The sequence below is a fragment of the Anopheles ziemanni genome, chromosome 3, assembly GCF_943734765.1.
Source record: "Anopheles ziemanni chromosome 3, idAnoZiCoDA_A2_x.2, whole genome shotgun sequence".
NCBI classification, from domain to species: Eukaryota; Metazoa; Arthropoda; class Insecta; order Diptera; family Culicidae; genus Anopheles; species Anopheles ziemanni.
Window position 1 is genome coordinate 80,978,856 of NC_080706.1, and position 14,241 is coordinate 80,993,096.

The following is a 14,241-nucleotide window of genomic DNA, read 5'->3' on the forward strand; positions in this document are numbered from 1 at the left end:
GTTTTTCGAGCAAGTTAGAGAAGAAAAATAAACAGGACCAAAAGAAGACATTCCCAAGCAGCGTTTCTCTTTTTTTTTTGTTAGCTTCTCGAAGCTGGTGGAGCTGAACAGGATCGATTGCCGTGGAAACGCGGGCCAGCGGAACGGGCTTCGTTCGCCATTAAATGAGAATCCGCCCGGAAGGATAATCCAGGTGGAAAAAGGGCACCGAACAGAGGGGGCTAAGCGTAGAGCATGGAATTCAATCGCAACATAAGACGAGCTACTTTACTCAAAGCCTGCTTCGCGGAACGGGTGGAAACTGGTGGAAATTAATCAAATACCTTCCAGTAGAACCGATGGATTGGTAGTGCACTAACGGAGTAAAAACAATCGAAGGTGAAAACAGATTGAAGTTTTATTTTGAATACTTTGATGCTGTACAATCCGGCCGGTTACATATATTTTTAAGTACCATTTTTGCATTTGGATCTGCCATTGCATAAAACTGCGCCTAAATTCTTCATCCAGAAGATTTAACTTGGTTTTATGATTTATACTCTTTGATTTTATGTTGAATAGATGTTTTCTGTAATAATTTAATAGAAATAAGATTGTTTAATGTAATGTGCATATTATTCCAATTTCGGAATTTCCTATTCCAGAACTCACATATTTCTGTCTCACCCTTTCAATTTTCTTAGAATCATCTTAATAGAAAAACAAATCGTGGCTATAAAACTGTGAAAAACATATCAAGTCAACTACATACACAAAAAAATTAAAACGATCTTGTCATTTCTATTGTAAATATTTCAAATCTTACATTATCTAAATATTCTTAAGCAGACCGACTTTTACAGATTTACTCTTCATCAAACGTTTTCCGGTCGTATCTCCCTTCAGGAAAGAATGTGCGTTCTAACCCAACCTCGGATGCAAATGAGCGCCTTGTTCACCCCGCTACCTTAACCTCCAACCATCTAACCCAGTGCGGGGACGCGAAACTCTCGCACGACAACCGAGCCACGCTGCGTGTCCAACGGCGCCAAAATCTAATCACGCATTCACGTGGAAGCATTAAAAATTTAAATTAAAGAAGTGTGAGGGTTTCCCCAAACGAACCCGCCGAAAAATGGATGAAAAAGGCCGAAGGGAAGGTGGCTCCCGTCCCGATGGCACTAAAAACTTCCCAAAATTACCGACAATGACGCTGATCCTGTCGCCGGAGCCGAACGGTGATGATGATGCTGATGACGCCGAGCAGAGTGATCTCGGGGTGCCATCCCGGCGTATCCTGACGCCAAAGGCGTACGATTTTACAGTTCCCTTTCCATGCTGAGTTTCCGGCGCTCCCTCCCTCTCCGATGGCGCTGTAATTGGACGCAAGCTGGAAAGGATACGGCAGGAAACCACCGAAAGGGATGAACGACGACTACGACGATGACGACGTCGTGACTGCCTTTAAAAACTCACTCCGATGAATATCCTTCCGTGCTCGCTACTTTTATATCCTTTTCTACCCTCCCTCCCTCTGCTCCCACCAACGGAGCTGAAACAAGGTTGGCGCGGTTATTTCGCAGGGACGGAATCCCGCGCACTCCCGCACATCACGTGCTGGCGCAATTCCCGGCGACCCATTTCCATTAGCATCTCCCATCGCCAGTGCCTACCTTCCGCTTGCAAGCCCGCGGCTCTCCGCCCCACCCCCGGGATCTGCACCCAAATGGGACACTTCTCCGATTTCTGCCATCTTTTCTCTTTCTTTTAATTCGTCTTATCGCGTTTCATTTTTATTAGAATTTTAATGTATCCCAACATAAATTAAGGATAACAAAACGAATGAACGCACCCTCCTCGAGGACCTCCCGGTTCTCCGGGGATCTCTTTTCCGGGCTACTCGGTTATGTACTGGCGGTTTTAAACCTTCCCTGCTCTTACATTCTATGCTTTTCCATTCTCCAAGATGGGTTCTATGCAGGGGAAAGGATACGCCACTCGGATGATAAAGGTGAAATTTGGGGCACACCAAGGTACGCCTACGCATACCGACGCAACTGCCGTCCGATGGTCCGATACAGCCGGGCAGTTCCATCCCTCGGGTTCGGTTTGAAGTTTGCAGCGTGCTTAGTATATAAGGCGGGAAAACGAGGCCGAAAGAGTAGAACATACCGTGGGCTGGACGCTGGAGGGATAAAAGTGGAAGAGGTAAGCGAAAATAACGGCAGAGGTTGAAATTAAAGGATCATCAGGCGTGGAAAAGAGTGAAGAACTCCAGATGGTACAATAAAAGGCAGTGATCTAAACATTGATACGGAAAAAGTGTTGCCATTGAAAATCGGTTGATGTTTAAATTTGGAAACGTTTTAATTCAAATGTTACCAGGAAAAAATATTATTCTTGTTTTGAATATCATTTACAATTATTTTACCACATTAAAAAAGGAGGTCATTTGCGAACAACAATAGATTTTCAACCCAAAGTCATTCTTCTATCTCAAGGACAAGCAAGCGAGCGAGTTCCGCTAGTGATAACCTGCCCGGGACCACCCTTCTATTTTTCCTTGTGTGCGTTCGCTTTCCCTTTTTAATGTCGTGAACCAATGCGCGGTCCGGCGAGCCACTTCCTTCCTTCCCATTAGCGCGATCGGTGGATGGAAAGTAAAATTACACCGACAGCATCCGATACAAAAGCAAGCATAACCCATCTAAATGGTGAAAAATACCAACACGGAAACACAAAACAAACCCCCGCGATGGTTGTGTGCGTACCCGCGAAACACTACCAAACGGAGCAAAAAACGGACTCGCAGCCTTTCGTGGCAACCCCTTATTTTCGTTAACTGTTTTTCTTTTCACTCCTACGCCGGAGACCGTTTTCCCGCGTTGGTCGGTGAGTGCGCAGCATCCGTGAAAATGAAACGAGTGGCTGAAATTAAAAAACACGAAACCCCGGACGCAGGAGGGTGGTGCGTTTCTAGGGTCGGTGGGGAGGTGAAGTATTCAAATTAAGGCCGCCCGGCGCAGCGAAAGGATATCAGCAAACCGTCTATCTCGCTCTCGGACTCTTTTTCCGACCGGGAAGAGCGTTGTTTACGGAACGAAATTCTACCAAAATGTTCTTTACCTCGAAAGTTATTTTACGCATTAGTTACCAAAAAATATTTCACAGCTAAAATGTTTTAACAATTTAAATTAAAATCATATAAAACTGATCTTAACGTTTTCAAGAGAATAGAAGCTTAGGAAAGCTTAGGAAACAAATTCTTCAATTGTAGTCCTTAACAAAAAAAACTCTCTTTTCTGTCCACCTCTTTAAGTCCCTCGAAAACACAGTTGAGTATCGCTCGTTCGCGCAAGAGTGCTGGCCATTTCCGCTTCCGCAGCACGGCCGATTGTCCTGTGCCCCATGCACCCCGACCCGTGACCGCGTCGTCCCGCCGAACGAGAAAACAACTCTCGGAAACCAATTTCGTGTTTTCATTGCTTTTTATTGCCCTTTCGGAATTGGTGTGAATTTGTGCGTTTTGCAAAACGCACCGCCGGTCCGTCAGGTTCCGTTTTGGTTGTCGCGCGCGCGGAAATCGGAAAACGGGACCACCCCACAAACTCACCTCACTCTCTCTCTCTCTCTCTCTCTCTCTCTCTCTCTCGGGTTGAACGGCGAACGACCGTTACGACTGTTTCGCATGCAACAGAGTCATTAAACGTCTACGAAGACAATCGAACGGCGGCGACAAGGAAGGTTTCCTTTTTCCTCCAAAGAAGTGTTGCATTTAAAGTGGAGTTGGATGATAAAAGGAATCTCTTGCTCTAAACTCGCTAAACAAGACGAAGAAGCAGAAAAATCTTTTTATTTATTTTCTTAAAATTAAATATTTTTGGTAGAAAATAAATAGTAAACTGAAAATTTACAAATTTAAATAAACATGAAAAAGAAACACTTCTGACTTTATTCCAACCACGTGCTGTATTTCATCAAAACGTACATAAGTCACCCTTACACTGTTTTCAGGGCCAATTCGTCGGCATCAAGCTGCTCTTTGTTGGTAGTAGGCAGTGAATTGCACGCGCAAGGTTTTTGTTTGGCATCGTTAGGAACCAGTTTGGGTTTGTTAAGTTTAACTTTGCCATTATCGGTAGCAACATTGGCGCGACGAGAAAATGTCGCGTTGTTGTCGCGTCAATGTTGTTACCGATAATGGCAAAGTTAAACTTAACAAACCCAAAGTGCTTTCTAACGAAACCAAACAAAAACCGTGCGCGTGCAATTGACTACCTACTACCAACAAAGAGCAGCTTGATGCCGACGAATTGGCCCTGAAAACAGTGTATCAATCCCGGATCATTATCATTTTTTCCCCGAAATACGTTCTAGTCACGTCTGTTTACTAGCGGGAATTCGTTCGACTCAGACATTTAACGATTTTAATCCATCGATTCACCGTGCGCGGTAATAATGTTGCAAAAGTAGGACTGGAAGAAAAACGAAAACACACGTTTGGGGATTTACCTACACGCACCCGGTTGAAAATCCTTCATTTTGTCTAAATAAACATCGATTTATGCTGGCTGACGTTACCCTACCGTTGCCTTATCATTGCCTCTGCGCGCCTATCTGTCTGTCGCAAGCCTTCTTCCGGCCGTATCGTCTGCGATGCTTCCTGCTGGGGTTTGTTCTTGTTTTCCTACCTCTTCCCATACCTTCCTCTTTCCAGAGTGCGCCTTCTTTGGGGAGCAACGAGCATCGAGTTTGCTTCTTATTTTTTTATTTAACAGGCAAAATTAATAACCATAAATCTTACCTTTGATACATTTCTGCGTCTTCTACGTCTCTTTTTCCTGCTTCGTACCGTTTTCTCGCCCATCACGTGTCCCGCTCCCCAGAGGGGGCCATTCATGCGCACCGGTGGGCTGAATGGTGGATGGGTGATGTATGCAAAGCGCCAGCAGGGCTTCGTTCAACCCTGCGAAACCCCTTTCTGTGCGAAACGTACGCGAAACTCCTCCGAATAAACCGAACCGCATCGTTTTCCACGACCATACGTCGGGTTTCCCTTCAACAGTAAATTTTCTCTTCTCCGACTTTGAGAATCGTTTAAACGTAAACGTAATCATTCCCGGCAACCCCGGCTGGTAACAGCTTGGAGTGCTTCCTACATCCAAACGAGTCGAAGGAGTCTGACACTCTTCATCATCGTCATCCTGACGTCATTTATACCCCTTTTTTGATGTCTTTCAACTGGCGTAACTGTTTCAACTTTTGATTTCTCGCATGTGTTTCACTGGTTTGTGCTCGTTGCGATCATAAATCAAATGTATTAGGTTTACTTTTACTAACAAGACTTACGCGATAGAGTATCAAGTTTTTCGTTCAAGTACAAATCATATTTATGCTATACTGTTACTGACAGGTGATCTGAAATAAAACCTAACAGTTTGGTTCTGAATTAAATATTTCAAAAAAGAAAACACAACATCCGGTAAAGTTCAATTCAATATGGTACCTTCAAAACCTTTAATTCTAACCAAAATGCGAACCAATATAGCAAACATAGAAAAGGTTTTGTTTTGTTTCTTCTCCTAATCCTTCCTCTACAGAAAAAAAAAATCTATTTCACTCTTTGTATCATCCCAACAACCGTTACAGATTTACCGCTAGGCAGACAGCTCGTTCGAAGCGCTACTGTTAAGCGAAGGATTAATATTACACCACACGATCCTCACTTTTCTCCCTGTCGGAAAAGGTTTTCTCAAAAGATGTTCATTTTTTAACGCGCACCAAACTGCATCCGCTCGTCTGGCTGCAATGTTTCGCGTTACGTTCTTCTATTCCTCCACGCCATTCACGTGCAACAACATGTCCCGTTTTATTGCCTCAAATTTCTCGCAATCGAAAGGCCCTGAAGGATATGTTTTCCTTCACCTTTTCTTCCTTCCCCGGTTGCTTTCGATCGAATCCGTTTGATTTGCGGTTGATTGATTGTCCGTCAGGTTTTATTTGAAAAAAAGAATGCAACCAGGTAAGAAGGATAGCATAAAAAACTATTAACTTAGTGATACATTTATAGTTTGATAAAAGAAACAAAATGCTTAAAAAGTAAAGAAAAGCTGACATCGTTGTGCCATGATTAAATCAACTTTAAAAACACACTATTTTTCGAATCATTTTATGGTAAGACATAAAACAATATTTATTTACTGCAAAGGTAAAAGGCTTCTTAGTCAATGAGTTAATTAGCGTGGATCTACGGTGTTAACATTCCATTCCCTGGTCATTAAATAATCAAACACTTCGTCGATTAAGTGGTTATAAAACTGTACCCTTTCGAATACCTCCGCAAACACGCTGAGCATTCTAATGAGCCATAAAAAATGCACCTTCCTCAGAGTGAAAAAAGGGATAAACAACATTGACTCGCGGTTAGTTTTTTGGAAAATAAACTTAATCCTCACGCGACGATTGCTTCGGCGCGTGGCCACTTACTACCACCGATTGCCCGTCATTAAACATACAGAGAGCGAGGAAAAAAATATAGGAAGGTGTCTCTAAACTCGAGAAGAGAGAAAATATATTACATCCGTAAGTGAAACCAGCACCTTTTGAACCCTTGCCGAGGGTCCCTACCCCGAGTTGTCGCTTTTCAGGGAAGGGTGAAAACCGGAAGGATTTCTTAAGTTAGAAACGAAGAGAGAAAAAAACGTCTTCCTTTTTCTATCAACCAGAATTAAGTCTGCGTGCGTCTCAGCTGAGGGTAATAAATGGGAGAATTATTTTGGAAAAAACTAGTTCTCAAACAAACAAAAAACGAGACGCCATAAACTGTGACGCACTCAAGAAAAAGGGTTCCTTCATCCGTGCGGGTCTAACGAAAAGGAACAAGGGGAAACATAATATCGGTGTAAAGTAACCGCTTAAGTGGCTTTTAAGACGTGGTTATATACGATAACATAATCAACCGGTGAAGCTAACAACAATAAACATGACGCCTGACATGCACCCAAGAGTGCACCAGAAGGAGTTACTTTCGACCCCTTTGCCGACCCCAGGGTCACCTTCGCGGCACGCGACATCCGCGGATGAGTTCTTAAGAATTTTTCCTCGGAGCGATGACGATCGTTGGCTGATCGGTGCCTCAGCGAAGGGCAGATGGGAGTTGGGTAACAGATGTCATTCCTCGGCGTTCCGATGCGCAAGGGGTGCGTGATTTGTTGCGCCCGTTTTCTTCCCGTTCTTTAGGGTTGATCGCGAAGATCAAGATGAAATGCAACGGTCGGGAAAATGTGAGTGATGCCGTTAATTTTCCGGCACGAGACATCAAGGAATTGCCACCGTTGCGTACGTGGGGGAAGAGGTAATTTTTCTTGTCTCCATGCTCGGTTAATTAGACGTCACCGGGAGTCATGCCGGGAGTGAGTTTGAACGGAGTGACACAACTGTCAACATTCAGTTGGATTGGTTTGCTTGGATAACGGGACTGAAATGACAGTTAATTTCAAACAAACTTGTTTCCAGCCAAACATTTTTACAGCCGATCATCGAACCTAAACGTAACTCATCGTGGCTAAAAATGGTATAGAAAATATCGTCTTTACAAAAACAAAACTCGATCATCTCCATCATTCAACCAGAACTGCTGCCCACCCAAGAAGATCGGTAACGAGAAATTTTTAGAAAAATTGAGTAAAAGGATTAAACATCGTAATCCTATTTATCGGCTCGACTTAAAGAGGTCATATCCTGAACCATCGTACCAGTGTTAGTCATGCACCTCATGACCTAATTTGCTATTTTCAACCAACCTATTTGCTAATTTCAACTGAAGTAATATTTTATGTCATGCCTTTAGAACATGTAGTGCAATCCTCGACATAAAAGCACAAACAACGCAATCCGAGCGATAAATGAATTCATCTGTTATGATCTCGATGAACGTAGCTAACGGTTTAATCTTCCTTACTTTTCTTTCCACCCGATGCGTGTTCGTTGTCAGCAAGAAGCGATAGACAATCTTAATTTCTGTACGGGTATGGTATTAGGCTCACGCCAACTCCATACGCGTCCGTAAATGGTTTGATCCTGCAGAAGACCGATGCGAAGACTCCTAAATATCCTGGCCGGGCCTTCACTCTCTCCCCTTCGCACCGGAATCTTCCTTGTGAGCAGGTAACGTAACACGGTTCGGAATGTTTGAATTCCGTTTCGCTTGGCAGCATTGAGCCCAAAACCACAGCTTTCTTTTTTCCCATTTCCTACTCCATCCGTGCTTTTTATCCTTCGGTGGACCAGCGCTCAAACCTTCCAAAGCAAATGCGATTAACACCTGTCGTTATTTATACGCGCCTTTGGGAGATAATTAGAACCTCATTGAAGGGTCCCGATCCGTCTGCCCGGTGTTGCTTCCTCGTTCACGTGCGTGCCGCTTGTCAAACATACGGCAGGCACCGTTAGCGAGTCTTAAGGTTAAGCAGCTTGCAGGGTGCGAGGATAAAAGACTGAATCTGAAAGATGGCATATAACTGTATTAAAGGTCTGTTGGATGGTTGATGTTTTTTCATCAAATTAAAAAAGAAAACATTGTGCCATCTTTCCTGAAAGTAAAAAAAAGAAAACAAAACAAAACATGATGTCTCAAATCATAGAAAATCAGAAATAAACCCTCCAGAAAAGGTGCTAAAGGAAAGACTTAAAATTCACGCTTGCACTAACATTACTTTACATCGGCACCAACAATTGTACGCAGCGGAATCAGTCCAAAGGCCGTTGCGAAACACTCCGAAAAATGTCTGGGCATGTTTGCTAATGGATTGTCCTAATGGACAGTCATAAAGTGACCCGAGAGCCAGTCTGCATGTCTGGCGCGTGGAATGTGCAATCCCGTCACCATCAACGTCACGAGGCATCAGAATATGCTCGGTGCGTTAAAAGCCCGTGTTTGGAAGATGTGACGTTTAAATCTACCCCCAGCGATGCACAACAAATCTGGCGGATTGACTTTATCAGCATGCTGATGGGTTACGGGCAAATGCTGGTTGCATTTGTGGCCACTTAAGGGCTCAATATTTCTACATTTTGTTTGTGTTTCTTTTATGCGCAAGAGTGTGTTTTCTGGCGGAAAAATAGCATGTCCATGTGCTAAGGTAAAACGACATTCACTTTTACAACCCATTTGAGTGTCGTCGTTACTTTCCGCCAACGCATTTCCCAGGTGTCGATGTCCCGTTAGCCTTCAATATGAATGCAAATCATACCTGCTGGGCCAGTTTACAACGAGGGTTGCATTCCGAGGCTTAACTCTTCCGAACGACCATTCGGGGACTCGAAACACTCCCAACACTGAGCACCTTGGCGAGGCAAGGGTATTTCTGCTGGAACGTTCCATTCAAAAAAACAAAAAAAAAACAAGAAAGAAAAACAACACAAGAAAATCGAGAGCCTCTTTACATTCGAACAATATCAATAGAATGCTACAATAGCCGCCAATCTATAATTTATTGCTGCTCGATTGCGGCCATTCCCCAAGTGCTCGCGCGTTATCCCGGAGGTGGCAAACGAACAGGAAAACAAAACATACCAGGATCACCAGGCCAAACCACACCAATGTTGGGAACGTTTGGAAGGATATTCCAGCCCCCTTCGTCGATCATAATCGTAACCAAATACAACCGTTTTCATGTGCGCATATTTATACCGAATATCTTATTCCCCTAGACTTTGCATTTATGTTTTTCTTCAAACCGAAAGAAAACGACTAACTTGATGAAGTTGAAATATTTTTTCTTATTCTTAAGCAACATAATTTAACAAAAAGTTACAATAAAAAGCGTCTTATTGAAACTTTTGTCACAGATATCCCTAAGATTTTGTCACTTTTCTCGTATAGAGACTAACGTGTAACGCTCGCTTCACATAAGCATCTTTAACACATCATTACGGAAACACCCTCAACATCAATTCAAATAAAGCCACCGACGGCTACGTTGTGGGGGTGAACGTAACACATCCTGCCACCGAGCCCACCCTCGGCAACCCATTTGCAACCGTTCGTGATAACGTATGGCGTCGCCGGAACACACCTCTTCATCTTCTCCGTCAGTGGCATCGTCGAAGACGGAACCGAGAGGACGCTTGTCGAACGACGAATAACTAAATTTGGTTCCCTGTGTGTATTTTTTGCGGGATGCTGTTTTTTTTCTTGCTACCTTCCGCACAGACGAGCAAAACATCCGTATCAACATCAAATTTTACGATATCGCTATATAATTTCCCATATTTTGTTTTTCTTCTTCTCCTTCCAGCAAGCCGAAAAAAGGAAAATAAGTGTACACCTTATTATTTAGCTCATTGTTTTTATTTTTGCAATTCAGAAAGATCAAAATCTTTAAATACTTAATTTAGAATAAAATAGAACATGTCTCATGAAATTAAAAACAAAACTGGAAAATCAAGTATTTTCTTTTTTTAACATTTAGATTTTCGCATTATGAGTATTAGGCTTGTTTCTGAATTGAAATAATTGACAGTATCCAATAGTTCTATTGTTTGGAGAGTGGTTTGTATTTGTATCTTTACCTTTATTTTCAGTCTAAGATTTTTTTTAACTTATCCCCATTTCAACAAAATCATCCAAACGTTAAAAATATACACGTATTGCTTCTTGTTACTTATATAATATTGTATGTAAATGGCGCTGGATTTTGAGACTTCCCCTTACAGTTCTCTACCACAATCGCTATCAGCTTACCGGTTTACTCTGGCGGAACTCGAAAAAATTGTCAACAGCTGCTTCTCTAATCCATTTTACAACCGAGCCACGCTTCCGTCTGTTTGCACCGGAAGGCTGTAGTTAAACGTGAAATTAGATGGATATAAGCTAATGCAGCGTAGGGCGAAAATAACTAAAAGTAAAAAACGCAAAACCTTTGAATCAAGAGGACAAACAAAAAATCAGCATCTATTCAACCCCGCACAAAGGTCACTTTCTCACCAACGGGTTGCGTATGACTCCGGAAGCTTAAAACCTCCCGTGACAAAAAACTAAAGCAACCAATAATCGGGAGAAGAAAAAAAGACCCATCCAAATACGAAATTCAAATTCGACCCACGAGATCCAACGGGACCATATTTCAACAAGGATGCTTCCTGGTGGCATAAAAAATACAAAAGAGTCGGAGATGCAAATAGCCTCCACTGTACTTAATTAAGCCAAAGCCAACCAAACTGCGATCATCTGAAAAAACAAAACCGAGTTAGCAGAGGTGGTTCCAAAACTTAGGGAGGTTACCGCTAACAGTGTTTGTGTCTGTTCCATAAAAAACGTACTGTTTGCAGTTTGTCGTTTGCTTTTCCGTTTAATAATTCCATTTCCTTACCTAATGGAGAGTATGCCGCCGGTCGACTTCTTGGAGCGCCACGCGGCTTTTAAGCTTTTCCAGTGTACAATGAAACGGATAGAAAAACTTCCTAGGGATGTAAGATATTTTTAAAAACATGTAAAGTGATTTTTTACCAACCGGTTGAATTGAGATTGATGAAAACAGGCCTAAAAAACTTCATCAAGAATAAAAAAAAACCTTCCCACCTCTAAACGTCACCCCTCGCGATGAAACGCGAAACCTAGGCAAAGTAGGCGCCGAAAACGGGTTAAAAAAGGCGACCCTCGCTCGTGGGCACGTTCCACGTGCTGCCTTTGTGGAAAAAACGGTCCGGTTTTTTTTATTATCAGAACGAAAAAAAGGGTCACCCCTTTCGGTGATGCAAGTTGAGGGTAGAAAAATTGGCTACACAAAAAAAACCCTTCACCCCTAAACTCAACACTAGGTTCGTTTTATTTTTTACTGTCCCATCTTAGCCTTTTTTAACGTAGATTTTTAACTGCTCTCGCGCTTACGTTTGCTTGCTCGGTTTAAAAGGAAATTCTATTTGAGTTTGTGGATGAAGATGGATTAGAACCGAGCCGAACCGAAATTGAAGCCGATGTTGGCCGATTTGGAGTGTGTTTGCGGTGCGATGTATAAAATGCATCCGGCAACACAATATCGCAAAGTTGTTGTTTGTTCTGAAGAAAGGATGAAATATCATATCGGCACATGTTTGCTGAACGCATTTTCTGGACGCACTTGTTTGTGGATGTTTAACAAATATGAAAAAACAATTATGTCCACATTGAATGAGCATTTCATATGAACTTGATTAAAATAAAGTAATTATTGAGAAGAATAAATTTCCAGTTTAAATTTCATTATTCACAGGAATATTGTTTTTCCTGCCATCTGATTCTTAGTTTCCTTTTTAATTAGCAAATTTCTGTATCTTGCTCCCGTTTTAGCAAATTGTAACAGCAAACCCATCCATTCAGAAGGAATTATCTGTAAATTAGCCCAACCATCACATTCCTTGAATGTAAAACAGCAATAGACATCGAAAGGTAGAAAAACTTTTGCAAACAAACAACAAGCAAATAAGAAATAGAAAAAAACACAATCTCAAAAAAAAATCTCAACAAATACCGACTGCAGTCAAAAGGTAACATCCACTCAAGTGGATGGTATTATTCAGCAAGCAAAAGAAACGACTGTTTGAAAACATTAGCTGTGAGCGAGGTACGGGGGCTGAAAAATCTCTTTTAATTTTCCACGATTCCATTTCAACTTTGTATCAAATGGTTGTACAGCCTTGGCGCGGGGTAAAGGAATATCGGAGGGTGTTTCCGAAGGATGCGAGAAATCGACCGACTCCTGAGCGTTTCGAGTTAACCGAGCTCGACCTTTGCTGGGAGTGGGAAAGCAAGTTCAATGAATTCCAGCCAAAAGCACAGTCCGAATGGCCAAAGCAGACTAATTTAAAATGCTTGCCTGTTGCGAAAATGTTGTCTTTTCCATGCAACCTTTACCCGGTTGCCATGGCTTTCCGCATTACTTGTAGGAACAAAATCTTTTCAGCAGGTTTGTTGCTGAGCGGCAAAGAGCAAACAAACAAATCCAGTTAATGCGGCCGCGAACCCGGTGTGTGTATGTGTCTCTACTTGTCGTCGGCCCTAGCAACCCGAACGCTGGATGGGTTTTCGTGCGACTTCCGGTGTCCAATTCCGCACGGCCGGACCATGGCCGGAAAATGCACACCGCGCACCTTCTGCACCAACACCGAGCGCGAGAGCGGAGAGACAAAGTTAAATTACAAAAGTTTTTTAATAGCCAATCAAAGCAGGTTCGATTTTCCTTTGAAATATTTCCATTCCTAACCGGGCTCCTGGGTTCCGCAGCGTGGCTGCATGTTCCAACCTGCAGGGCGCTTTGCGTCCACGAGCATACTGCGATTTCCCTTCGCCTTTCCAGTGTTTGTTTTGCAATCGTACTCCACTGTCGCGCTCTATTCATTTGCTCACAATCGGCGCTGCCCTCCACAGGGACATTCACAGATTCACGTGGAGGCAAGATTTTGTTTTTATCTCCCTCATCAGACGAAAACCATAAACACTTCGCTAACGGCAACGGAAATCGAAACGACAGAAAAACAAGTGTCAACGGAGAAACGGCCACAGTAGTCGTCATTCCACCGTCGCTTGCTACGAAAGGATGACATTCCATTCAAAGATAAAAGAGAACCAGTTCGAAAATTAAAACATATTCCTGTTTACATTTTGTGATGCAACAATAAACGAAATAAATTGTACAACTGGAAAATGTAGGAACTTTATCATAATGGAGACGCCCAGTCGTTTACCTTCAAACCATCCAGACGTTGCTGTCAAATTTGTCTAATAGTTTTCAGAAGTTTTACGATATACTTTCTCCATTTTCTTTCAACTCATATGCAGAATGTCTTCTCTTATCGCACCTAGGACTAGCATCTCACTGCCGGAAGTGCATTAAAAAAGCAATATATCAAAAACTCCTGCCTACACCACCGTGAAATGCGACGGGATTTATGTTACGTACTCTTTTCCCCAGACCCCGAACCTGACAGCCTCCGAAAGCTCAACCCTTTGGCTACGCACTTCCAAACGACACCGCATCCTTCCATGTCGCACCACATAATCTGCTATCTGTCCCATGGTCCCGCGAGGGGTTATAATCTTGGTGCACGAGCCGGTGAACGCAAAACATTCGATACCCACGTCCGACGGGCGTAGAACGAAAACCAAGGAGGGAAAAAAATGCACGAGGGTCAGACAGATGCGAACGAAATCCTGACAGTCAGATTTTCTGGAGCAGACGGTGAAGAAAATGAGATACAAAAAAAACAGGCTTCACCCTTTCGATC